At 38.2% G+C, this 26318-nt stretch overlaps 1 protein-coding gene across 1 annotated transcript in view; it reads right to left on the bottom strand.

Moving 5' to 3' along the window:
• The window catches only part of LOC114330024 (guanylate cyclase 32E), a 965459-nt gene that overhangs the window by 530250 nt on the left and 408891 nt on the right, over positions 1-26318 (bottom strand). The gene's annotated exons all lie outside the window — the stretch shown is intronic.

Here is a 26318-nt window from a genome sequence, read left to right as displayed (position 1 = left end):
CTTTTATATGAACGAATTACCACCTACAAGTAATAAAATCGTTAAGAGGAAAGACGCAAAATGTCGTCTGTCAGAATTTAAACGCAGAATGAAAGATTACGTTATTATCGAAGGCCGAAAGTCACTTAGAATAAATAGAAAGGTTTTATGAGTATAATATTTGCTTTAAACTAAAAATCACACTGAATTTTCTCTTTTATTTTTACCCTAGTAACTTATTAAAATAAACATTATACAAGTTTTCAGGGACTTGCTGCCCTTGGTAATAAATGTAATCTTTCATTCAGCGTTTAAATTTTTCAAAAATATACAGGGTGTCCAGAAACTCTACCGACAAACGAAGACAGGAGATTCTTCAGATAATTTTAAGACAATTTAGCTCAATTCACCTAGTCCGAAAATGCTTCCTAAGAAAGCTAGAGCTCTTTGAAAATGGCGTCTTGTAATTAGTTTTTCTTAAATACCTCCAGAACGCTTCAATTTAGAAAAACGAAAATCGGTGTGTGTATTTACCTTGCAGAGATAAATCGATTACATACATTGCGAATTTCTAGTACCGATCATAGGCGTCCGTTTTGGGTAGGGCAACGGCTATTTTATCACATAACTTTTTTGTCTTTAACTTTTAAGCATTTTTGACACTGGGTTATTAAATTGTGAGGTATTCTAGTAATTAAAGGTACTCTTGCTTTAAGTCAGTAGGACACACGGTTTTCTAGAAAAATCCATTTGAAAATTTTTCGTTTTTTGAATTTGAAAAAAAATTGAAATTTTTTTTTAAAAGAAAAAACGGTGTATTTTACCAACTTTAAGCAAGAGTAACTTTTAGTACTAGAATACCTCATACCTTAATAATCCAGAGTCAAAAATGCTTAAACATTAAAGATAAAAATGTTATGCGATAAAATAACTGTTGACCTACCCAAAACGGACGTATATGACCCGTACTAGAAATTCGCAATTAATGAAATCAATTCATCTCTGAAATATAAATAAACGTACCAGTTTTCGAATTTCTAAATAGTTTTTTTTTGAAATTATTTTTGGAAATGCAAAAAAAGAAAAATTTTCAAATCGATTTTTCCAGAAAACGGTGTATTTTATCGACTTAAAACTGGAGTAACTTTTTGTTGTAGAATACCTCACAATTTAATTATCCAGAGTTAAAAATGCTTAAAAATTAAAGATAAAAAAGTTATGCGATAAAATATCTGTTGCGCTACACAAAACGGACGCCTATGACCGGTACTAGAAATTGCCAATGCACGGAATCGATTTATCTCTGGAAGATACATAATGTGTACCAATTTTCGTTTTCCTCAATAGAAGCGTTTTGAAAATATTTAAGAAAAACTAATTACAATACGCCATTTTCAAAGAGCTCTAGCTCCCTTAGGAAGCATTTTCGGACTAGATGAATTGGGTTAAAATATATTAAAATTATCTGAGGAATCTCCTGTCTTCGTTTGTCGGAAGAGTTTCTCGACACTCTGTATTTCAGTTTTCTCAGGATTCGAAAAAAATTTATACATTTAAAACAAATTGAAAATTTTGACAGGCGACATTTTGCGGCTTTCCCCTTAACGATTCTATTACTTGTAGGGTTGTCTACACTTACTTGCGGGGAACTTAAACTCCCAAATAATCTGAGACCCACAATGGGATAAAAGCGGAGTCCCGGTCAAGGCATAACCTGGAACTAACTGGGATGAAACTTTAACTAGATGGAGAAAATACAAAGCCAAACATGCGAAGAGCCAATAATTAATTAAAATCTGTGGCTCAGTGCTAAAAGAGCCTAGTTTTGGATTCAAGGGTTGTGAGTTCCAAACCCCGCTGGGTAGGAAATTTTTCTTTAATACAAATTAATAATAAAAAATAATTTATATCCTTGTAAGATCGTTACTTACCTGAGGGGCCGCAGACGTTCGGATAAAATTAGCGTCTCTATTTAAAGACAATAAAGTTGGCTTTACTAAGTAATAAGACATTTACTCAACACATCCCCAAACACATTACATCTGATTCCAAAAGAACCGTACCATGCTAATGCCTTAGTTTTTGAGGCATTTAAGTTAAATTACAAAAAAATAAACAAAAAACCTATAAAAAAATATCTTACCCTTTGATAGGAGTCTCAAAACACATATTATGGAGTGAGCAAATATTTCTACGGAAATAGAGACTGACCTCTTATTTATGAAAAATAATGTTTTAAACACACACAGATATGTGAGGTATTATAGTTTCTTGTTGACCATACATTATAAGATATGATTCCCTACACGACATAGAATATTCATAAAAACTCATAGAGACTATCTCACTATTTACATCCCACGTTATATCCTGTAAAACAAATATTTATTTAATGACAACGTAGCTAACTTATGTTAGTGGGGCAGATTCGTGCAAATATTATAAGAATAATTGTACATTTTTAATGATAGAAGCATAATATAATTTGGACCACACATACTACACATATAAAGGTTCAAAATTAGATATGAGGGCATCTCAGATTTTACCTTTTATAAAAATGGCGGGCATTCAAAATGGCGACGACAAAAAGTCCGACTTTTCAATATGTTGTTTTTTTTCAATTCTTTCACCCTGTACATATTAATTTTTCAAAAAGGTAATACCGGCATTGAAAAGAGCGTAGAAACATTTTTTTGGAAATATTTTGAACTTTTTAGTTATATTAATTACCATTTAATAAATGCATAACATATCTTCACATATACCTATGTGCGGTAGACTCGTGCAAATATTATAAGAATTATTGTGCACTTAACGGTAGAAGCATATAATTTGAACCACATATGCTACACGTACAAAGGTTCAAATTTAGATATGAGGCCATAATGGCGGGCATTGAAAATGGCGACTACACATACCTATGTGACTAATAGCACGATAACTTTTGAACGAAAAGTCAGATTTCAACCAAATTTGGTATATGGGTGTTTTTACGTAAAAGATCGAGGTCTTGAACCGGAAGGATCGGTTTACCAGAAGTTGTGTTTTTCCTGATTTTTTATGTAAAAATATGTAGTTTTATTTTTTCAATTATTTTACCCTGTATATGTATATTAATTTTTCACAAAGGTAATACCAGCATTGAAAAGAGCGTGAAAATATTTTTTAGAAAATATTTTGAACTCCTTTGTTATGTTAATTACCAATTAATAAATGCCAAACGTATCTTCACATGTACCTATGAGCCTATGAGCGGCAGACTTGTGCAAATAATATAAGAATTATTGTGCATTTAATGGTAAAAGCATATAATTTGGACCACACACACTACACATACCAAGATTCAAATTTAGATGTGAGGCCATCTTAGATTTTGTATTTTACAAAAATGACGGGCAGTCAAAATGAGTCTGCAGTACATAGGTACATGTGAACGTACGTTATGCATTTATTAAATGGTAATTAACATAACTAAAAAGTTCAACATATTTCTTAAAAAATATTTTTACTGTCTTTTCAATGGCGGTATTACCTTTTTGAAAAATTAATATATACAGGGTGAAAGAATTGAAAAAAAAAACACCATATTTTTACATAACAAAACAGTAAAAACACAACTTCTCGTAAACCGATTCTTTCGGTTTAAAACCTCGACCTTACTCATCAAAAAAAGAACTTTGATGCCAAATTTGGCTGAAAGCGGACTTTTCGTTCAAAAGTTATCGTGTTATTAGTCACATATGTATAGTCGCCATTTTGACTGCCCGCCATTTTTGAAAAAAGGCAAAATCTGAGATGGCCTTGTATCTAACTTTGAACTTTTATGTGTGTAGTATATGTGGTTAACATTATATGCTTCTACCATTAAATGCACAATAATTCTTATAATATTTTCACGAGTCTGCCGCACATAGGTTCATGTCAAGATACGTTATGCATTTATTAAAAAATGGTAATTAACATACCTAAAAAGTTCAAAATATTTCCTAAAAAATATTTTGACGCTCTTCTCAATGGCGGTATTAACTTTTTGAAGAATTAATCCATACAGGGTGAAAGAATTGAAAAATAACAACACATTTTTTCATAAAACCTAGGAAATACACAACTTTTGGTAAACCGATTCTTGCGGTTCAAGACATCGACCTTATATATTAAAAATAGAACCTATACAGGGTGAGGCAGATAGCTGGCCTATTAGAAATATCCCGAGAACTAAAGGCAACAGAATCATGAAAATTGGAATAAAGGGGTTTTGAAGGATGATCTATTAAATGAAAATATTTTCAACTCTTTGCAACTTCCGGTTATACCGGAAGTTGCTTATAATTTCGTTTTTTTTTAAGGGGACACCTTGTATATTTTTTCATTTTTGGATTCTCTTCGATGCCTTTTTTCTTAAAATATGAGGTTTTGTAATATTATACAGGGTATTTTAAAAGATAATTACGTTTTTTTAATAATTTCGTAGCCATATTCACACCCTGTTGAATTGTAGTAGTTTGACATCTAAAACTCTACTTACGTACAAATGATTTTTAATGTACTCTACTATTGTTAAGAATCATTAGTATAGTTAAATTTTTAATTTTAGTATACAGGGTTGGTCGAAATTCGGAATGAGTATTTTCTGAGTTTTCTTAAATGGAACACCCTGTATTTTTGTATTGTCGTGAAATGATATTTTATAGTACTTTTTTATTTCTTAAGAATTCCGTATACCTTACTGCTTTAATTTGTGAGTTATTGGTGATTCAAACTAAACATTAATTGCAACAAAAAATACGTAAAATTTTATTAGGTTGGCCGTGAAAATACTCAATCCCTAAATTTTTCAGAAATAAATACATATTAATCCAGACTGGTCCTTAAAATTACCAATAATGGTTTAGCTATCAAAACACCTACGTAGTTAAGATTGTTGGTGCGATTAACAATTAAGCACAAATTAAAGCAGTTAGGTATAGGAAATGCTTAAGAAATAAAAAAGTACCGTAAAATATCATTTCATTACAATACTAAAATACAGGGTGTTCCATTTAAGAAAACTCAGAAAATACCCATCCTTAGTTTCGACCAACCCTGTATACTAAAATTAAAAATTTAGCTATACTAATGATTCTTAACAATAGTAGAGTATATTAAAAATCATTTAACCCTAAGTAGAGTTTTAGATGTCAAACTACTACAATTCTACAGGGTCTTAATTTTGCTACCAAATTAATAAAAAAACGTAATTATCTTTTAGAATACCCTGTATAATATTACAAAACCTCATATTTTAAGAAAAAAGACATCGAATAGAATCCAAAAATGTAAAAATATACAGGATGTCCCATTAAAAAAACGAAGTTATAAGCAACTTCCGGTATAACCGGAAGTTGCAAAGGGATGAAAATATTTTCATTTAATATATCATCCTTCAAAACCCATTTATTCCAATTTTCATGATTCTGTTGCCTTTAATTCTCGAGATATTTCTAATGGGCCCTTTATTTTCCTCACCCTGTATAGCAAATTTGGTTGAAATTGGACGTCTCGTTCAAAAGTTATCGTGCTATTAGTCAAATATGTATAGTCACCATTTTAAATGCCTACCATTTTTGCAAAAGGCAAAATCTGTGATTGCCTCGTATCTAAATTTGAACCTTTATATGTGTAGTATATGTGGTCCAAATTAAATGTTTCTATCATTAAGTGCACAATTGTTTCACATATCGGCTGCACTAGTAATTTTTGTCAGTTTTGTGAGTTTGTTACTAATTTTTATGCAGATATAGATGACGAATATTTGTTTTCTAGTATTTTGTTTGTAGAAATTTTTTCACTTAACATACTAAATTATGTACTATACTTTTAAATATTTTACTTGACTACACTTTTAAATGTTTTATTACGAAAACAACTAATTTCATCCCTGCGTAACTTCGACATTTTAGAGAGGACACGTACCAGCCTCGAATATTATTCAGCTATTGAATTTCTATCCAAATTAAAGGGGTAGTCTGAGTATTAATGAGAACGGTCATTTGCTAATAAGTTTCGAGTTGATAGTTTGTCTCATATTAGTTTACAAAATATCTGATCGGTTTAATGCAGTCAATCCAGTTAACAGCTTTTCGGAAAGATTTAAACCCTGAGCTTTCGTAGGTTGGAGTAGGCATTTGCTGGTGTTGAAACTTTATTTCATATGTTTATTTTCTAAATTTTAACATAAGGAAAAAATCTTAAGCTATAAAACATCAATATAAATGGCGTCTTAGTTCATTGTTCCCTTAAAATTTTCCTTTGACGTCAATTAAATGCAACTTAATTTTAATCTATTTAACACGTCGGTTGCCATACGGCGCATATATGGCCCGTATTAATTTATTTGTCCGTTGCTGTGTGTGGGCGGTTTTTAAACGTGTGGGTAATATTGGTATCCCGTCGTATATTTTAAGCCCATAAGAGTCGTACGGTTATAAGTAAAGCTCGGATTATAGGCAAAATCCTTTTTTTTTTGCCTATTTTGCCTATTATAATTGTTTTTTGCACTTTTGCCTTTTTCGGAAATTCCGCCTATTTGTGCCTTTTTAAAATTTCATGGTACTACCCATGATATTATTCTATTACTAAACCATTCTATAATAAAATTTTGGGTCAATAATAAAATATCAATGGTTTGTTTATATAACAGATTTCTAGGAAAATGTACCTGATCGAGACTTGAGGGTTAACTGTTTGGAAATCCCTAAGCTTTATTAGTTTATTATCAGTTGTACAGTCGGTTACTGTATCAGAGTTATTATTATTATTATTATTATTATCCAGACTTAGCCATACGGCTCACACTCCCTCTAAGGGGAAAATTGACTCATCCCAGATACCTACGGTATCAAAAGGATTGAGCTCTGGTGGGACTCTTTCCGTGTTATCGAGCCCTAGGTGACTTGGAATGCAGGTGTATCTCCCAGAAATTTTCGTACGCATCTGGCCGTCGCGAGTAGTACAGCTTTCTGCATGGTCTTATAAAGATGTTCATTCAGACCCAGCTTTTTTATGCTTTCGAGGAGGGTCTTCGGAATGACTCCAGTAGTAGACATAATAATCGGTATCGTCTGGGTACTTTGCATTCTCCATTGCCTTCGTATTTGAATTTCCAGATCTCTGTACTTGGCGATCTTTTCAGTAAATTTACTACGTAGATTATTGTTGCTAGGTATCGCCACATCAATTAGTGTTGTTTGTCTTGTTAATTTATTAACTAGTACGAGATCTGGTCTATTATGTGCCACTGTTTGGTCTGTGAGCACAGTGCGGTCCCAGTATAGCTTGTAGTTGCCATCCTCAAGCATACTCTCAGGGACGTATTGATAATACGGGAGATGGTCTGTTTGGAGAAGTCCCAGCTTGATAACTATCCCTTGATGAAGGATTTTTCCCACTGCGTCATGCCGTTCCTTGTATTCAGTTGCAGCAAATGCCTGGCAGCCCCCTGTAAGATGTTGGATGGTTTCTTGGGCTTGACATCCATATCGGCATCTGTCGTTCTGAACCTGAGGGTCTTTGATGGTATATTTCAGGTAATTTCTAGTTGGTATAACCTGATCCTGAATGGCCAGTAATGAACCCTCCGTTTCAGGGAACATCTTTCCTGATGTCAGCCAGTAGTTCGACGCTATATTGTCGACATAATATTGGCTGACCTCATTGGGATGTCGCCCGTGCAGAGGTTTACCCATCCAGGCGCGCACTTTTTCGTCCTTAGTAAGGTGGTTTATGAGCATTTCTGGTTCCCTCAGTTTGATCGGTGTTGTGTCATCTACTGCGCAGATAGCGCGATGTAGAGTAGATGTCTCAGCCTGCATCTGAAAATAAGTTCTTAAATTAGCAATTTGTTTATCTAAATGCTCACCTATATCCATAAGTCCTCTTCCTCCTAGATTTCGTGGTAATGTTGTTATTTCTACTGCACTTTTAGGATGGTGTTTTTGTGCCTTTGTGAGGTGTATTCGTACTTTTCGCTGAAGAGCTTCTATATCTGTTTTTGTCCACTTAACAATACCAAATGAGTAGCTAAGCGCGGAATATGCGTAGGTGTTTAGTGCCTTAAACAAATTTCTACTGTTAAGGTGTGAGCGAAGCAGCTGTTTTACCCTTCGTATAAACTCAGTAGTTATCTCTGTTTTCATTTGTTTATGGTCAATTTTCCGCGCTTGCTTTACTCCAAGATATTTATACATATCGCTTTCACCCTTGGCCTCGATGTTCTGGCCATTTTGCATTATTATTATTATTATTATTATCCAGACTTAGCCATACGGCTCACACTCCCTCTAAGGGGAAAATTGACTCATCCCAGATACCTACGGTATCAAAAGGATTGAGCTCTGGTGGGACTCTTTCCGTGTTATCGAGCCCTAGGTGACTTGGAATGCAGGTGTATCTCCCAGAAATTTTCGTACGCATCTGGCCGTCGCGAGTAGTACAGCTTTCTGCATGGTCTTATAAAGATGTTCATTCAGACCCAGCTTTTTTATGCTTTCGAGGAGGGTCTTCGGAATGACTCCAGTAGTAGACATAATAATCGGTATCGTCTGGGTACTTTGCATTCTCCATTGCCTTCGTATTTGAATTTCCAGATCTCTGTACTTGGCGATCTTTTCAGTAAATTTACTACGTAGATTATTGTTGCTAGGTATCGCCACATCAATTAGTGTTGTTTGTCTTGTTAATTTATTAACTAGTACGAGATCTGGTCTATTATGTGCCACTGTTTGGTCTGTGAGCACAGTGCGGTCCCAGTATAGCTTGTAGTTGCCATCCTCAAGCATACTCTCAGGGACGTATTGATAATACGGGAGATGGTCTGTTTGGAGAAGTCCCAGCTTGATAACTATCCCTTGATGAAGGATTTTTCCCACTGCGTCATGCCGTTCCTTGTATTCAGTTGCAGCAAATGCCTGGCAGCCCCCTGTAAGATGTTGGATGGTTTCTTGGGCTTGACATCCATATCGGCATCTGTCGTTCTGAACCTGAGGGTCTTTGATGGTATATTTCAGGTAATTTCTAGTTGGTATAACCTGATCCTGAATGGCCAGTAATGAACCCTCCGTTTCAGGGAACATCTTTCCTGATGTCAGCCAGTAGTTCGACGCTATATTGTCGACATAATATTGGCTGACCTCATTGGGATGTCGCCCGTGCAGAGGTTTACCCATCCAGGCGCGCACTTTTTCGTCCTTAGTAAGGTGGTTTATGAGCATTTCTGGTTCCCTCAGTTTGATCGGTGTTGTGTCATCTACTGCGCAGATAGCGCGATGTAGAGTAGATGTCTCAGCCTGCATCTGAAAATAAGTTCTTAAATTAGCAATTTGTTTATCTAAATGCTCACCTATATCCATAAGTCCTCTTCCTCCTAGATTTCGTGGTAATGTTGTTATTTCTACTGCACTTTTAGGATGGTGTTTTTGTGCCTTTGTGAGGTGTATTCGTACTTTTCGCTGAAGAGCTTCTATATCTGTTTTTGTCCACTTAACAATACCAAATGAGTAGCTAAGCGCGGAATATGCGTAGGTGTTTAGTGCCTTAAACAAATTTCTACTGTTAAGGTGTGAGCGAAGCAGCTGTTTTACCCTTCGTATAAACTCAGTAGTTATCTCTGTTTTCATTTGTTTATGGTCAATTTTCCGCGCTTGCTTTACTCCAAGATATTTATACATATCGCTTTCACCCTTGGCCTCGATGTTCTGGCCATTTTGCATTATTATTATTATTATTATTATCCAGACTTAGCCATACGGCTCACACTCCCTCTAAGGGGAAAATTGACTCATCCCAGATACCTACGGTATCAAAAGGATTGAGCTCTGGTGGGACTCTTTCCGTGTTATCGAGCCCTAGGTGACTTGGAATGCAGGTGTATCTCCCAGAAATTTTCGTACGCATCTGGCCGTCGCGAGTAGTACAGCTTTCTGCATGGTCTTATAAAGATGTTCATTCAGACCCAGCTTTTTTATGCTTTCGAGGAGGGTCTTCGGAATGACTCCAGTAGTAGACATAATAATCGGTATCGTCTGGGTACTTTGCATTCTCCATTGCCTTCGTATTTGAATTTCCAGATCTCTGTACTTGGCGATCTTTTCAGTAAATTTACTACGTAGATTATTGTTGTTAGGTATCGCCACATCAATTAGTGTTGTTTGTTTTGTTAATTTATTAACTAGTACAAGATCTGGTCTATTATGTGCCACTGTTTGGTCTGTGAGCACAGTGCGGTCCCAGTATAGCTTGTAGTTGCCATCCTCAAGCATACTCTCAGGGACGTATTGATAATACGGGAGATGGTCCGTTTGGAGAAGTCCCAGCTTGATAGCTATCTCCTGATGAAGGATTTTTCCCACTGCGTCATGCCGTTCCTTGTATTCAGTTGCAGCAAATGTCTGGCAGCCCCCTGTAATATGTTGGATGGTTTCTTGGGCTTGACATCCATATCGGCATCTGTCGTTTTGAACCTGAGCGTCTTTGACGATATATTTCAGGTAGTTTCTGGTTGGTATAACCTGATCCTGAATGGCCAGTAATGAACCCTCCGTTTCAGGGAACATCTTTACTGATGTCAACCAATAGTTCGACGCTGTATTGTCGACATAGTCTTGGCTGACCTCATTGGGATGTCGCCCGTGCAGAGGTTTACCCATCCAGGTGCGCATTTTTTCGTCTTTAGTGAGGTGGTTTATGCGCATTTCTGGTTCCCTCAGTTATTATTATTATTATCCAGATTTAGCCATACGGCTCACACTCCCTCTAAGGGGAAAATTGACTCATCCCAGATACCTACGGTATCAAAAGGATTGAGCTCTGGTGGGACTCTTTCCGTGTTATCGAGCCCTAGGTGACTTGGTATGCAGGTGTATCTCCCAAAAATTTTCGTACACATCTGGCCGTTGCGAGTAGTACAGCTTTCTGCATGGTCTTGTAAAGATGTTCATTTAGACCCAGCCTTTTTATGCTTTCGAGGAGGTTCTTCGGAATGACTCCAGTAGTAGATATAACAATAGGTATCGTCTGGGTACTTTGCATTCTCCATTGCCTTCGTATTTGAATTTCTAGATCTCTGTACTTGGCGATCTTTTCAGTGAATTTACTACGTAGATTATTGTTGTTAGGTATCGCCACATCAATTAGTGTTGTTTGTCTTGTTAATTTATTAACTAGTACGAGATCTGGTCTATTATGTGCCACTGTTTGTTCTGTGAGCACAGTGCGGTCCCAGTATAGCTTGTAGTTGCCATCCTCAAGCATACTCTCAGGGACGTATTGATAATACGGGAGATGGTCCGTTTGGAGAAGTCCCAGCTTGATAGCTATCTCTTGATGAAGGATTTTTCCCACTGCGTCATGCCGTTCCTTGTATTCAGTTGCAGCAAATGCCTGGCAGCCCCCTGTAAGATGTTGGATGGTTTCTTGGGCTTGACATCCATATCGGCATCTGTCGTTTTGAACCTGATGGTCTTTTATGATATATTTCAGGTAGTTTCTGGTTGGTATAACCTGATCCTGAATGGCCAGTAATGAACCCTCCGTTTCAGGGAACATCTTTCCTGATGTCAACCAGTAGTTCGACGCTATATTGTCGACATAATCTTGGCTGACCTCATTTGGATGTCGCCCGTGCAAAGGTTTACCCATCCAGGCGCGCACTTTTTCGTCCTTAGTAAGGTGGTTTATGCGCAGTTCTGCTTCCCTCAGTTTGATCGGTGTTGTGTCATCTACTGCGCAGATAGCGCGATGTAGAGTAGATGTCTGAGCCTGCATCTGAAAATAAGTTCTTAAATTAGCAATTTGTTTATCTAATTGCTCACCTATATCCATAAGTCCTCTTCCTCCTAAATACCGGGGTAATGTCGTTCGTTCTACTGCACTTTTAGGGTGGTGTTTTTGTGCCTTTGTGAGGTGTGTTCGTACTTTTCGCTGAAGATTTTCTATATCCGTTTTTGTCCACTTAACAATACCAAATGAATAGCTAAGCGCGGAACAAGCGTAGGTGTTTAGTGCCTTAAACAAATTTTTACTGTTAAGCTGTGAACGAAGCAGCTGTTTTACCCTTCTTATAAACTCAGTAGTTATCTCAGTTTTCATTTGCTTATGGTCAATTTTCCGCGCCTGCTTTACTCCAAGATATTTGTACATATCGTTGTCGCCCATGGCCTCGATGTTCTGGCCATTTTGCATATCGAATCCACCGGGCTGTACCTTTCCTCTGACTATATTCAAAACACGGCACTTGTCTAGACCGAACTGCATACTAATATCATTAGAAAATGTTTCTACAGTTTTTAGCATCTCTTCTAGGTGTTCTCGAGTGGAAGCCATTAATTTCAAATCATCCATATACAACAGATGACTGAGCTTCGCTACCACAGTATTATTGCTTTTAATGCTAAAACCTGAGTCAGTGGAGTTTAATAGTTGGGAAAGGGGGTTCAAAGCTAAACAGAACCACAATGGACTCAACGAGTCTCCTTGAAATAGGCCCCGGTTGATTGCGATATTTTCGGTTTCGATATTGTTTTCACCAGGTATTTGGAGGTGAATTTTAGTCTTCCAATCTCTCATTATATGCCTTAAAAAGGTCACTATGTTATCATCTACTTTGTAAATTTTCAATATATCTATTAGCCATTCATGCGGTACTGAATCAAAGGCCTTTTTATAGTCAATAAAAGCAGTAAAAAGGTTCCTTTTTTTAGTGAATGCCTGGTTAGAAATGACTGAGTCGATGATAAGCTGTTCTTTGCAACCCATGGAACCCTTAGCGCATCCTTTCTGTTGAGGCTCTATGATATTGTTTAGAGCACAGTGTTGGTAGATACGCCGGGTTACACATGATGTGACCAATTTATACAAAGTTGGAAGACAAGTAATTGGGCGGTACTTGGATGGATCTTGGGTGTTATTTTGATCCTTGGGTATTAAATAAGTAGTTCCCTGAGTTAGAAATGATGGTAATTCCTGCGGATTAGAAATAACATGATTAATTAATGTTGATAAGCACTCATGAATACTCCAAAACTTTTTAAGCCAGAAGTTCTGAACTCCGTCTGGTCCAGGAGATTTCCAGTTATGAAGCTCTTTGATGACATTTGAGACTTCTTCAGTCGTGAATGGTTCGTAGTTAGCAGTGACGTAGTGGTGACAGTTGTGCGTCGTATCTTCTATCCAGCCAGCATTGTTGTTAAAAGCAGCTGGTGTGGAAAGTTGATTTCCCCAAAACTCATGAATTTCTTCTTGGCTTGGGTAAGACTTGTCGACACTTTCTACGGTGGAATTGAGTTTTCGGTAGAACGCCTTCTCAGAGTTCTCAAAAAGTGCATTGTCACATTTTCGGCTGTTACTAACTTTATACCTTCTTAATCGTCCTGAATAGACGGAGAGTTTTTGTTTTAATGTATCCAGACACTGTTGGGCTGTGTTATTTTCTGGATCGTATCTCGAGTGTCTTGCAGTGCTCCGCATTATTTCTTCAGCTCTTTTAATGACTTTTCTACTTGTAACACCTCTTATATATTCTGTGACTTGACCAATATCCCTACGCAGTAATTCAATTTTTCCGAGAAGTCTTTTTTCCCAGGGTGCAATTCTGTTACCAGTCCTTCCGTTATTAGTACCCCGTCGTGTTCTGATCTTAACGCCCATTACATTGACAATTGCTGTAGCTGCACAGTAGATTAGCATATGCAGATATTCCAATGTGTGGGCTTCTACGACATAATTGGGTAGGACTTCAGTATTCACAATTTGTAACAGTGCACCTAGTTTCTTACAAGAGTTTATTCGTGGTAGCGGTGGTCTGCTAAGTGGATTTGTTCCATTAAACTCTTGTACGGCACGAGCCATTTCGTTCTCTAGACTATCGCGCAACTCGTTGTTTTCCTGCTGTGTATTGTCAGGTTGAGTTTCTGGTATGGGAATCTCAGGAATCTGCTCATCAAGGATTTCATTAGGGACTTGATCTAAAACTAGCTCTTGGTTATTAATCTCCCGTTCGACTTCGCTTTTGATCGTATTGCGTCTAGTCTCTGGGATAAGGTTGTTTCTTACGATTACCCGGTATTGATCTGATACTCTTTGCTCCGATACTTGAATATCTGGGTACTCCCTGCAAAATTCGGCATACAGCTGTTGTCTGTAGCCGATCGTTTCTTGACCGAGGTTTGTCACCTTATAATAGAAGCGCAAAATGCTTTCGTTAATGGACACAGTCCATTTCATGCGCTGCCTCGGTCGTCCCGCTTGAGTGAGCGCCGGCTGATGTTCCGGCGCAGCACCTTCAGCGAGTGGAGCTCTTGCTGTTGTTTGGCTCGCTTGTGGTTGTTGTTCTTGTTGTTGGGCTGTAGCTGTTTGTGTGACAGGGGCCCGCCTCCTCAACACCCTGCCACCGACGTCCCGCATGCTGTCACGTCCAGCGTCGGCTCCAGACGTGCCCTGGCGATCCCCAGGCAGCGGCCCTAAACATAAACTATTAGTCTCCATTCTCATGGGTGTGCATTTTATACCTACTGCCAGGTGTCAGTTTTTGTTCCACGGCAAGTATTCCTGCTACTCTCTGGGTATTGGCGCTACGAATACCCAGAAAGCATCCCCCATTCGCATGGGGCCGCGCCTGATAGAAGAACTGACATAAAACTCCCACAGGTTATTATTATTATTATTATCCCAGATTTAGCCATACGGCTCACACTCCCTCTAAGGGGAAAATTGACTCATCCCAGATACCTACGGTATCAAAAGGATTGAGCTCTGGTGGGACTCTTTCCGTGTTATCGAGCCCTAGGTGACTTGGAATGCAGGTGTATCTCCCAGAAAATTTCGTACGCATCTGGCCGTCGCGAGTAGTACAGCTTTCTGCATGGTCTTATAAAGATGTTCATTCAGACCCAGCTTTTTTATGCTTTCGAGGAGGGTCTTCGGAATGACTCCAGTAGTAGACATAATAATCGGTATCGTCTGGGTACTTTCCATTCTCCATTGCCTTCGTATTTGAATTTCTAGATCTCTGTACTTGGCGATCTTTTCAGTAAATTTACTACGTAGATTATTGTTGTTAGGTATCGCCTATATGTCAAGGCAGTCTAATTGAAATAGTTACCTCGTTAACAAGTGCGTAAGTCGTTGTTAGAAGTTACGCCGAGTGTAATTATTATCAGTAGCTGTCATTAAAGGCAGTCTATCATAGAAAGTTACCTGAACATCATCTATAGTGTAATTACGTAGCTGTCAATAAAACCATATTTTTTCTCCACACTCAAACATTTATTTACCATCGTCGATCGAGAAGAAGCGGACAAAGGGGCATTACAAAACAATTCGATCCTAAGATCTACGTCGAATTGTCCATTGGTATTGGTATTATTGTTATATTATTATTATTATCCAGATTTAGCCATACGGCTCACACTCCCTCTAAGGGGAAAATTGACTCATCCCAGATACCTACGGTATCAAAAGGATTGAGCTCTGGTGGGACTCTTTCCGTGTTATCGAGCCCTAGGTGACTTGGAATGCAGGTGTATCTCCCAGAAAATTTCGTACGCATCTGGCCGTCGCGAGTAGTACAGCTTTCTGCATGGTCTTATAAAGATGTTCATTCAGACCCAGCTTTTTTATGCTTTCGAGGAGGGTCTTCGGAATGACTCCAGTAGTAGACATAATAATCGGTATCGTCTGGGTACTTTGCATTCTCCATTGCCTTCGTATTTGAATTTCCAGATCTCTGTACTTGGCGATCTTTTCAGTAAATTTACTACGTAGATTATTGTTGCTAGGTATCGCCACATCAATTAGTGTTGTTTGTCTTGTTAATTTATTAACTAGTACGAGATCTGGTCTATTATGTGCCACTGTTTGGTCTGTGAGCACAGTGCGGTCCCAGTATAGCTTGTAGTTGCCATCCTCAAGCATACTCTCAGGGACGTATTGATAATACGGGAGATGGTCTGTTTGGAGAAGTCCCAGCTTGATAACTATCCCTTGATGAAGGATTTTTCCCACTGCGTCATGCCGTTCCTTGTATTCAGTTGCAGCAAATGCCTGGCAGCCCCCTGTAAGATGTTGGATGGTTTCTTGGGCTTGACATCCATATCGGCATCTGTCGTTCTGAACCTGAGGGTCTTTGATGGTATATTTCAGGTAATTTCTAGTTGGTATAACCTGATCCTGAATGGCCAGTAATGAACCCTCCGTTTCAGGGAACATCTTTCCTGATGTCAGCCAGTAGTTCGACGCTATATTGTCGACATAATATTGGCTGACCTCATTGGGATGTCGCCCGTGCAGAGGTTTACCCATCCAGGCGCGCACTTTTTCGTCCTTAGTAAGGTGGTTTATGAGCATTTCTGGTTCCCTCAGTTTGATCGGTGTTGTGTCATCTACTGCGCAGATAGCGCGATGTAGAGTAGATGTCTCAGCCTGCATCTGAAAATAAGTTCTTAAATTAGCAATTTGTTTATCTAAATGCTCACCTATATCCATAAGTCCTCTTCCTCCTAGATTTCGTGGTAATGTTGTTATTTCTACTGCACTTTTAGGATGGTGTTTTTGTGCCTTTGTGAGGTGTATTCGTACTTTTCGCTGAAGAGCTTCTATATCTGTTTTTGTCCACTTAACAATACCAAATGAGTAGCTAAGCGCGGAATATGCGTAGGTGTTTAGTGCCTTAAACAAATTTCTACTGTTAAGGTGTGAGCGAAGCAGCTGTTTTACCCTTCGTATAAACTCAGTAGTTATCTCTGTTTTCATTTGTTTATGGTCAATTTTCCGCGCTTGCTTTACTCCAAGATATTTATACATATCGCTTTCACCCTTGGCCTCGATGTTCTGGCCATTTTGCATTATTATTATTATTATTATTATCCAGACTTAGCCATACGGCTCACACTCCCTCTAAGGGGAAAATTGACTCATCCCAGATACCTACGGTATCAAAAGGATTGAGCTCTGGTGGGACTCTTTCCGTGTTATCGAGCCCTAGGTGACTTGGAATGCAGGTGTATCTCCCAGAAATTTTCGTACGCATCTGGCCGTCGCGAGTAGTACAGCTTTCTGCATGGTCTTATAAAGATGTTCATTCAGACCCAGCTTTTTTATGCTTTCGAGGAGGGTCTTCGGAATGACTCCAGTAGTAGACATAATAATCGGTATCGTCTGGGTACTTTGCATTCTCCATTGCCTTCGTATTTGAATTTCCAGATCTCTGTACTTGGCGATCTTTTCAGTAAATTTACTACGTAGATTATTGTTGTTAGGTATCGCCACATCAATTAGTGTTGTTTGTTTTGTTAATTTATTAACTAGTACAAGATCTGGTCTATTATGTGCCACTGTTTGGTCTGTGAGCACAGTGCGGTCCCAGTATAGCTTGTAGTTGCCATCCTCAAGCATACTCTCAGGGACGTATTGATAATACGGGAGATGGTCCGTTTGGAGAAGTCCCAGCTTGATAGCTATCTCCTGATGAAGGATTTTTCCCACTGCGTCATGCCGTTCCTTGTATTCAGTTGCAGCAAATGTCTGGCAGCCCCCTGTAATATGTTGGATGGTTTCTTGGGCTTGACATCCATATCGGCATCTGTCGTTTTGAACCTGAGCGTCTTTGACGATATATTTCAGGTAGTTTCTGGTTGGTATAACCTGATCCTGAATGGCCAGTAATGAACCCTCCGTTTCAGGGAACATCTTTACTGATGTCAACCAATAGTTCGACGCTGTATTGTCGACATAGTCTTGGCTGACCTCATTGGGATGTCGCCCGTGCAGAGGTTTACCCATCCAGGTGCGCATTTTTTCGTCTTTAGTGAGGTGGTTTATGCGCATTTCTGGTTCCCTCAGTTATTATTATTATTATCCAGATTTAGCCATACGGCTCACACTCCCTCTAAGGGGAAAATTGACTCATCCCAGATACCTACGGTATCAAAAGGATTGAGCTCTGGTGGGACTCTTTCCGTGTTATCGAGCCCTAGGTGACTTGGTATGCAGGTGTATCTCCCAAAAATTTTCGTACACATCTGGCCGTTGCGAGTAGTACAGCTTTCTGCATGGTCTTGTAAAGATGTTCATTTAGACCCAGCCTTTTTATGCTTTCGAGGAGGTTCTTCGGAATGACTCCAGTAGTAGATATAACAATAGGTATCGTCTGGGTACTTTGCATTCTCCATTGCCTTCGTATTTGAATTTCTAGATCTCTGTACTTGGCGATCTTTTCAGTGAATTTACTACGTAGATTATTGTTGTTAGGTATCGCCACATCAATTAGTGTTGTTTGTCTTGTTAATTTATTAACTAGTACGAGATCTGGTCTATTATGTGCCACTGTTTGTTCTGTGAGCACAGTGCGGTCCCAGTATAGCTTGTAGTTGCCATCCTCAAGCATACTCTCAGGGACGTATTGATAATACGGGAGATGGTCCGTTTGGAGAAGTCCCAGCTTGATAGCTATCTCTTGATGAAGGATTTTTCCCACTGCGTCATGCCGTTCCTTGTATTCAGTTGCAGCAAATGCCTGGCAGCCCCCTGTAAGATGTTGGATGGTTTCTTGGGCTTGACATCCATATCGGCATCTGTCGTTTTGAACCTGATGGTCTTTTATGATATATTTCAGGTAGTTTCTGGTTGGTATAACCTGATCCTGAATGGCCAGTAATGAACCCTCCGTTTCAGGGAACATCTTTCCTGATGTCAACCAGTAGTTCGACGCTATATTGTCGACATAATCTTGGCTGACCTCATTTGGATGTCGCCCGTGCAAAGGTTTACCCATCCAGGCGCGCACTTTTTCGTCCTTAGTAAGGTGGTTTATGCGCAGTTCTGCTTCCCTCAGTTTGATCGGTGTTGTGTCATCTACTGCGCAGATAGCGCGATGTAGAGTAGATGTCTGAGCCTGCATCTGAAAATAAGTTCTTAAATTAGCAATTTGTTTATCTAATTGCTCACCTATATCCATAAGTCCTCTTCCTCCTAAATACCGGGGTAATGTCGTTCGTTCTACTGCACTTTTAGGGTGGTGTTTTTGTGCCTTTGTGAGGTGTGTTCGTACTTTTCGCTGAAGATTTTCTATATCCGTTTTTGTCCACTTAACAATACCAAATGAATAGCTAAGCGCGGAACAAGCGTAGGTGTTTAGTGCCTTAAACAAATTTTTACTGTTAAGCTGTGAACGAAGCAGCTGTTTTACCCTTCTTATAAACTCAGTAGTTATCTCAGTTTTCATTTGCTTATGGTCAATTTTCCGCGCCTGCTTTACTCCAAGATATTTGTACATATCGTTGTCGCCCATGGCCTCGATGTTCTGGCCATTTTGCATATCGAATCCACCGGGCTGTACCTTTCCTCTGACTATATTCAAAACACGGCACTTGTCTAGACCGAACTGCATACTAATATCATTAGAAAATGTTTCTACAGTTTTTAGCATCTCTTCTAGGTGTTCTCGAGTGGAAGCCATTAATTTCAAATCATCCATATACAACAGATGACTGAGCTTCGCTACCACAGTATTATTGCTTTTAATGCTAAAACCTGAGTCAGTGGAGTTTAATAGTTGGGAAAGGGGGTTCAAAGCTAAACAGAACCACAATGGACTCAACGAGTCTCCTTGAAATAGGCCCCGGTTGATTGCGATATTTTCGGTTTCGATATTGTTTTCACCAGGTATTTGGAGGTGAATTTTAGTCTTCCAATCTCTCATTATATGCCTTAAAAAGGTCACTATGTTATCATCTACTTTGTAAATTTTCAATATATCTATTAGCCATTCATGCGGTACTGAATCAAAGGCCTTTTTATAGTCAATAAAAGCAGTAAAAAGGTTCCTTTTTTTAGTGAATGCCTGGTTAGAAATGACTGAGTCGATGATAAGCTGTTCTTTGCAACCCATGGAACCCTTAGCGCATCCTTTCTGTTGAGGCTCTATGATATTGTTTAGAGCACAGTGTTGGTAGATACGCCGGGTTACACATGATGTGACCAATTTATACAAAGTTGGAAGACAAGTAATTGGGCGGTACTTGGATGGATCTTGGGTGTTATTTTGATCCTTGGGTATTAAATAAGTAGTTCCCTGAGTTAGAAATGATGGTAATTCCTGCGGATTAGAAATAACATGATTAATTAATGTTGATAAGCACTCATGAATACTCCAAAACTTTTTAAGCCAGAAGTTCTGAACTCCGTCTGGTCCAGGAGATTTCCAGTTATGAAGCTCTTTGATGACATTTGAGACTTCTTCAGTCGTGAATGGTTCGTAGTTAGCAGTGACGTAGTGGTGACAGTTGTGCGTCGTATCTTCTATCCAGCCAGCATTGTTGTTAAAAGCAGCTGGTGTGGAAAGTTGATTTCCCCAAAACTCATGAATTTCTTCTTGGCTTGGGTAAGACTTGTCGACACTTTCTACGGTGGAATTGAGTTTTCGGTAGAACGCCTTCTCAGAGTTCTCAAAAAGTGCATTGTCACATTTTCGGCTGTTACTAACTTTATACCTTCTTAATCGTCCTGAATAGACGGAGAGTTTTTGTTTTAATGTATCCAGACACTGTTGGGCTGTGTTATTTTCTGGATCGTATCTCGAGTGTCTTGCAGTGCTCCGCATTATTTCTTCAGCTCTTTTAATGACTTTTCTACTTGTAACACCTCTTATATATTCTGTGACTTGACCAATATCCCTACGCAGTAATTCAATTTTTCCGAGAAGTCTTTTTTCCCAGGGTGCAATTCTGTTACCAGTCCTTCCGTTATTAGTACCCCGTCGTGTTCTGATCTTAACGCCCATTACATTGACAATTGCTGTAGCTGCACAGTAGATTAGCATATGCAGATATTCCAATGTGTGGGCTTCTACGACATAATTGGGTAGGACTTCAGTATTCACAATTTGTAACAGTGCACCTAGTTTCTTACAAGAGTTTATTCGTGGTAGCGGTGGTCTGCTAAGTGGATTTGTTCCATTAAACTCTTGTACGGCACGAGCCATTTCGTTCTCTAGACTATCGCGCAACTCGTTGTTTTCCTGCTGTGTATTGTCAGGTTGAGTTTCTGGTATGGGAATCTCAGGAATCTGCTCATCAAGGATTTCATTAGGGACTTGATCTAAAACTAGCTCTTGGTTATTAATCTCCCGTTCGACTTCGCTTTTGATCGTATTGCGTCTAGTCTCTGGGATAAGGTTGTTTCTTACGATTACCCGGTATTGATCTGATACTCTTTGCTCCGATACTTGAATATCTGGGTACTCCCTGCAAAATTCGGCATACAGCTGTTGTCTGTAGCCGATCGTTTCTTGACCGAGGTTTGTCACCTTATAATAGAAGCGCAAAATGCTTTCGTTAATGGACACAGTCCATTTCATGCGCTGCCTCGGTCGTCCCGCTTGAGTGAGCGCCGGCTGATGTTCCGGCGCAGCACCTTCAGCGAGTGGAGCTCTTGCTGTTGTTTGGCTCGCTTGTGGTTGTTGTTCTTGTTGTTGGGCTGTAGCTGTTTGTGTGACAGGGGCCCGCCTCCTCAACACCCTGCCACCGACGTCCCGCATGCTGTCACGTCCAGCGTCGGCTCCAGACGTGCCCTGGCGATCCCCAGGCAGCGGCCCTAAACATAAACTATTAGTCTCCATTCTCATGGGTGTGCATTTTATACCTACTGCCAGGTGTCAGTTTTTGTTCCACGGCAAGTATTCCTGCTACTCTCTGGGTATTGGCGCTACGAATACCCAGAAAGCATCCCCCATTCGCATGGGGCCGCGCCTGATAGAAGAACTGACATAAAACTCCCACAGGTTATTATTATTATTATTATCCCAGATTTAGCCATACGGCTCACACTCCCTCTAAGGGGAAAATTGACTCATCCCAGATACCTACGGTATCAAAAGGATTGAGCTCTGGTGGGACTCTTTCCGTGTTATCGAGCCCTAGGTGACTTGGAATGCAGGTGTATCTCCCAGAAAATTTCGTACGCATCTGGCCGTCGCGAGTAGTACAGCTTTCTGCATGGTCTTATAAAGATGTTCATTCAGACCCAGCTTTTTTATGCTTTCGAGGAGGGTCTTCGGAATGACTCCAGTAGTAGACATAATAATCGGTATCGTCTGGGTACTTTCCATTCTCCATTGCCTTCGTATTTGAATTTCTAGATCTCTGTACTTGGCGATCTTTTCAGTAAATTTACTACGTAGATTATTGTTGTTAGGTATCGCCTATATGTCAAGGCAGTCTAATTGAAATAGTTACCTCGTTAACAAGTGCGTAAGTCGTTGTTAGAAGTTACGCCGAGTGTAATTATTATCAGTAGCTGTCATTAAAGGCAGTCTATCATAGAAAGTTACCTGAACATCATCTATAGTGTAATTACGTAGCTGTCAATAAAACCATATTTTTTCTCCACACTCAAACATTTATTTACCATCGTCGATCGAGAAGAAGCGGACAAAGGGGCATTACAAAACAATTCGATCCTAAGATCTACGTCGAATTGTCCATTGGTATTGGTATTATTGTTATATTATTATTATTATCCAGATTTAGCCATACGGCTCACACTCCCTCTAAGGGGAAAATTGACTCATCCCAGATACCTACGGTATCAAAAGGATTGAGCTCTGGTGGGACTCTTTCCGTGTTATCGAGCCCTAGGTGACTTGGAATGCAGGTGTATCTCCCAGAAATTTTCGTACGCATCTGGCCGTCGCGAGTAGTACAGCTTTCTGCATGGTCTTATAAAGATGTTCATTCAGACCCAGCTTTTTTATGCTTTCGATTATGCTTTTTATTATTATTATTATTATTATTATTATTATTATTATTATTATACAATAATATCGAGCCAAAGCAGAGCTTATATGGCTCAAAGTACAAAAATAATTGTAGGTCTTAAACTAAATAATATAACATAAAACAAATTCTTACAAAATAAAAATTAAATTAAAGTAAATATTCAAAAGAATTGGTTTTCATAAAAGTTGTTACAACAATAGCAAATTAAAAAAAGATACAAAAACTAGAAAGTAAGTACACCTAAAAATCACAAATTTTTTTTTGTCATAAAAAAACATAAAATATATCCTTATATTTTACAACAACTATTTAACAAAAATTGCTAACATTACACATACAATGTTCAGTTAGTTCTCATCAAACCTGTTTTTGAAACTATTTAAGCTAATAGCCCCTACGATGTCATCACTTAAACTGTTCCATTTATCAAAAACTCGATTTACCAAAAAGTTTTGCCTTACAGTAGTTTTAAAAGGTTCCTTTTTCAATTTATAGTGATGACCTCGTAGTCTAGCATCTTCGCTGATATTAAAAAAATTCGATGTTCCCCAAAATTCTCCCCTAAGAATTCTGTAAGTAGATATTAAATCACCTCTCTCTCTTCTATGAGTCAATGGAGACAACTTAAGCTTTCTTAATCGAGTTTCATAGCTTAATCTTGCATAATTAAAAGGTAGCTTAGTAGCTCTTCGTTGTACTCCTTCTAATAAATTAATATCTCTTTGTAAATGAGGTGACCAAACAGATATCGCAAATTCCAGGTGAGGTCTGACATAACTTTTATAGAGTTTCAAAAACAAGTCTGGAGACATTCTAGGAAAAGCTTTTGATATGAGGTATAAAGCAGAGTTAGCTTTACCGACTACTTTTGCTGTTTGAGTAGACCAGCTTAACGTTTGGTTGACCGTAACGCCCAAATCATTAACTTCCTGTACCGATTTCAGAGGAACTCCATCCAAAAAATATGTTATATGTGGATTATTATATCCACATTGAACAACACAACACTTACGCGAATTTAATGGAATAGCCCATTTCATGCTCCATTCTGATAGCTGATTAAGGTCACTCTGAAGAGTATTAACAATATCGGGACAGTAATATAACTTTAAATCGTCGGCATATGAAACTGATTTTGACTGCCATCCGCACGTTAAATCAGATACGTACAACAAAAACAGAATAGGCCCTAATATTGATCCCTGAGGGACACCACTGGCTACCGCACGTGGAACACTGCAGTCATTTTCCACTTTGACCGAAAAAGTTCTTTCAGAGAGGAAGTTTTCTAACCAAAATAGCAACTCACCACGCACGCCGTAATGTTCTAGCTTCAGCATTAATTTTTGTATGGGTACCTTATCAAATGCACGGGAAAAATCTATATAAATAATGTCAATCGGTTCATATCGGTCCAAAGATAAAGTCCATTCATTAAGAGAGTGAAGAAGGTTGCTAGTTACAGAACGGTTCGGCAGAAATCCGTGTTGAGAGACTGGAATAACATTATGCTCTAACCAAAAGGATATTAATTTATTAGCTATTAATTTTTCCATTATTTTAACTGATGTTGGTGGAACTGTTACTGGGCGATAATCAGACGAAATGAGTTTATTTCCACTTTTATATATCGGTGTTACTATACCAGATTTCCATGAAGCTGGTATTGAATTTGTTTGCAAAGATTTGGCCAATAAAGCTGCCATTGGAGCCGCTAAACTATCTGCACAATTATGATATAACAATGGTGAAATATTTTCCAATCCAGGAGACGCAGTAGTCTTTAAAGAACATAATACCTCTCTAACCAATTCAGTAGAGATGTCAATTGTTGATAAACTCTCCATTATTCTATCAGTAGTGGGCAAACCTGAAAACGCAGCATCCGTGTCAACTGTAAAAGCAGTGGAAAAAGTCTCAGCAAATAACTCACAAACCTCTTATTTTAAACATATTTCGCCATTAGATTTTTCTAATAAAGGAATACCAGTTTTTGTACAGAATTTTGATCTAACGTATTTGTAAAAAGATTTGGGACCTCTGGAGCTAACTCTGTTTTCATAATTACTTCTCGATAATCTCAACTCCTTTGTCAATCTATTGGAAAATTGTCTATGTGTAAGTATGTTTTCTTCCGATGGATTTTTTCTTACCCTTTTCCATAAAATGTTTTTTTCTTTAGTCATTGCGATCAGTCGGTTATCGATCCAAGGGCTTCTGGGATTAGTTCTAATAGTGTACTTTGAAGAACATTTATCAATACCTTTATATATAATTTCTTTATATTTATTCCAAGAATCATTACATGAACAATTATCTAAATCCGGCCAAATTACTTCTCTAAAATAGTGATTTAATTTAACATAATCTATTTTACTAAACTCTTTAACTATTTTTTCATTAATTGCTCCAGTAATGTCCAATTGAGCTTGTGTCTGAAAAACTACATGGTCCGAAATACCTATTGGTGAAAGATAATGAATTTCACTGATAAGTTCTTCCTCATTAGTGATTATCAAATCTAAAATCGAAGGTGTATTACCTTGACGATATCTAGTAGGTTCTTTTACCAATTGGTTTAGATTGGTTTGAAAAAATAAATTGTAAAATGGAACACTCGGATTATCTCCAATAAGCGGAGTTTGAACTGGCCATTTTAAATCCTTAAAATTGAAATCTCCACAAATTATTAAATTTTCTTTTTCTCTACTACATTCTTCAATAAATTCACACATTGATTTGGTAAGAGTAAAAGAAATGTTTGGTTTATAGATAACAAGGAGGTGCAAAACAACTTTATTAGGAAAGATAATTTTAAACATAAGAGATTCTATACCTTCCAGATTATGACTTACAGTACTTATCTTAGATTTTTTAAAGAAGGTCTCCTGAAAGTAGACACATACTCCGCCACCTACACGATCAATGCGATCTTTACGATAAATTGAATAGCCATTAAGTTTTACAAAAGAATTAGGTATTCTGGGACTTAACCAGGATTCTGTTGCAGCAAAAATATGAATATCGGGATTAGAAGATGAAAATGACAAAACATCAGCGAACTTAGCATGTAAAGAAGCAATATTAGTATAAAAAATATTTATTGTTGTCAACTTTATTAGTTTTTTGCGGTGGGTTGTTGGTTAGTACTAACAATGGTTGGAATCTTATTAATATACCTTATCGTTAGATCCTTATCTAGTATTTTTCGTTTTTCCAGTTCCTCTCGCATTTTATGTAAATAGTTAATCTGATATTTAGTTAAATCATCCTTTAAAACAACTCTTGAAAATTGGGTACCTAGCAACCTCCTCTTATTTCGTAACATAAAAAAAGGACTATCATTATCTAAAAATTTAACTTTTACTGGCCTAGGCTTATTATTGCTAACTTTTCAAATTCTAAAAACGGACGCAAATGAAGGATTTTGCGGTTTTATTGTATCTATAATCGTGGAAACTGTGGATACATCCTCCGCCTCCTTATCATCACCTTCTGGTTCTGGTAGATTATACAAAATTAGGTTAAACG

The sequence above is a fragment of the Diabrotica virgifera genome, chromosome 1, assembly GCF_917563875.1.
Source record: "Diabrotica virgifera virgifera chromosome 1, PGI_DIABVI_V3a".
Lineage (NCBI taxonomy): Eukaryota > Metazoa > Arthropoda > Insecta > Coleoptera > Chrysomelidae > Diabrotica > Diabrotica virgifera.
The sequence above is the reverse complement of the archived record's forward strand: the minus strand, read 5'-3'. Positions and strand labels throughout refer to the sequence as shown.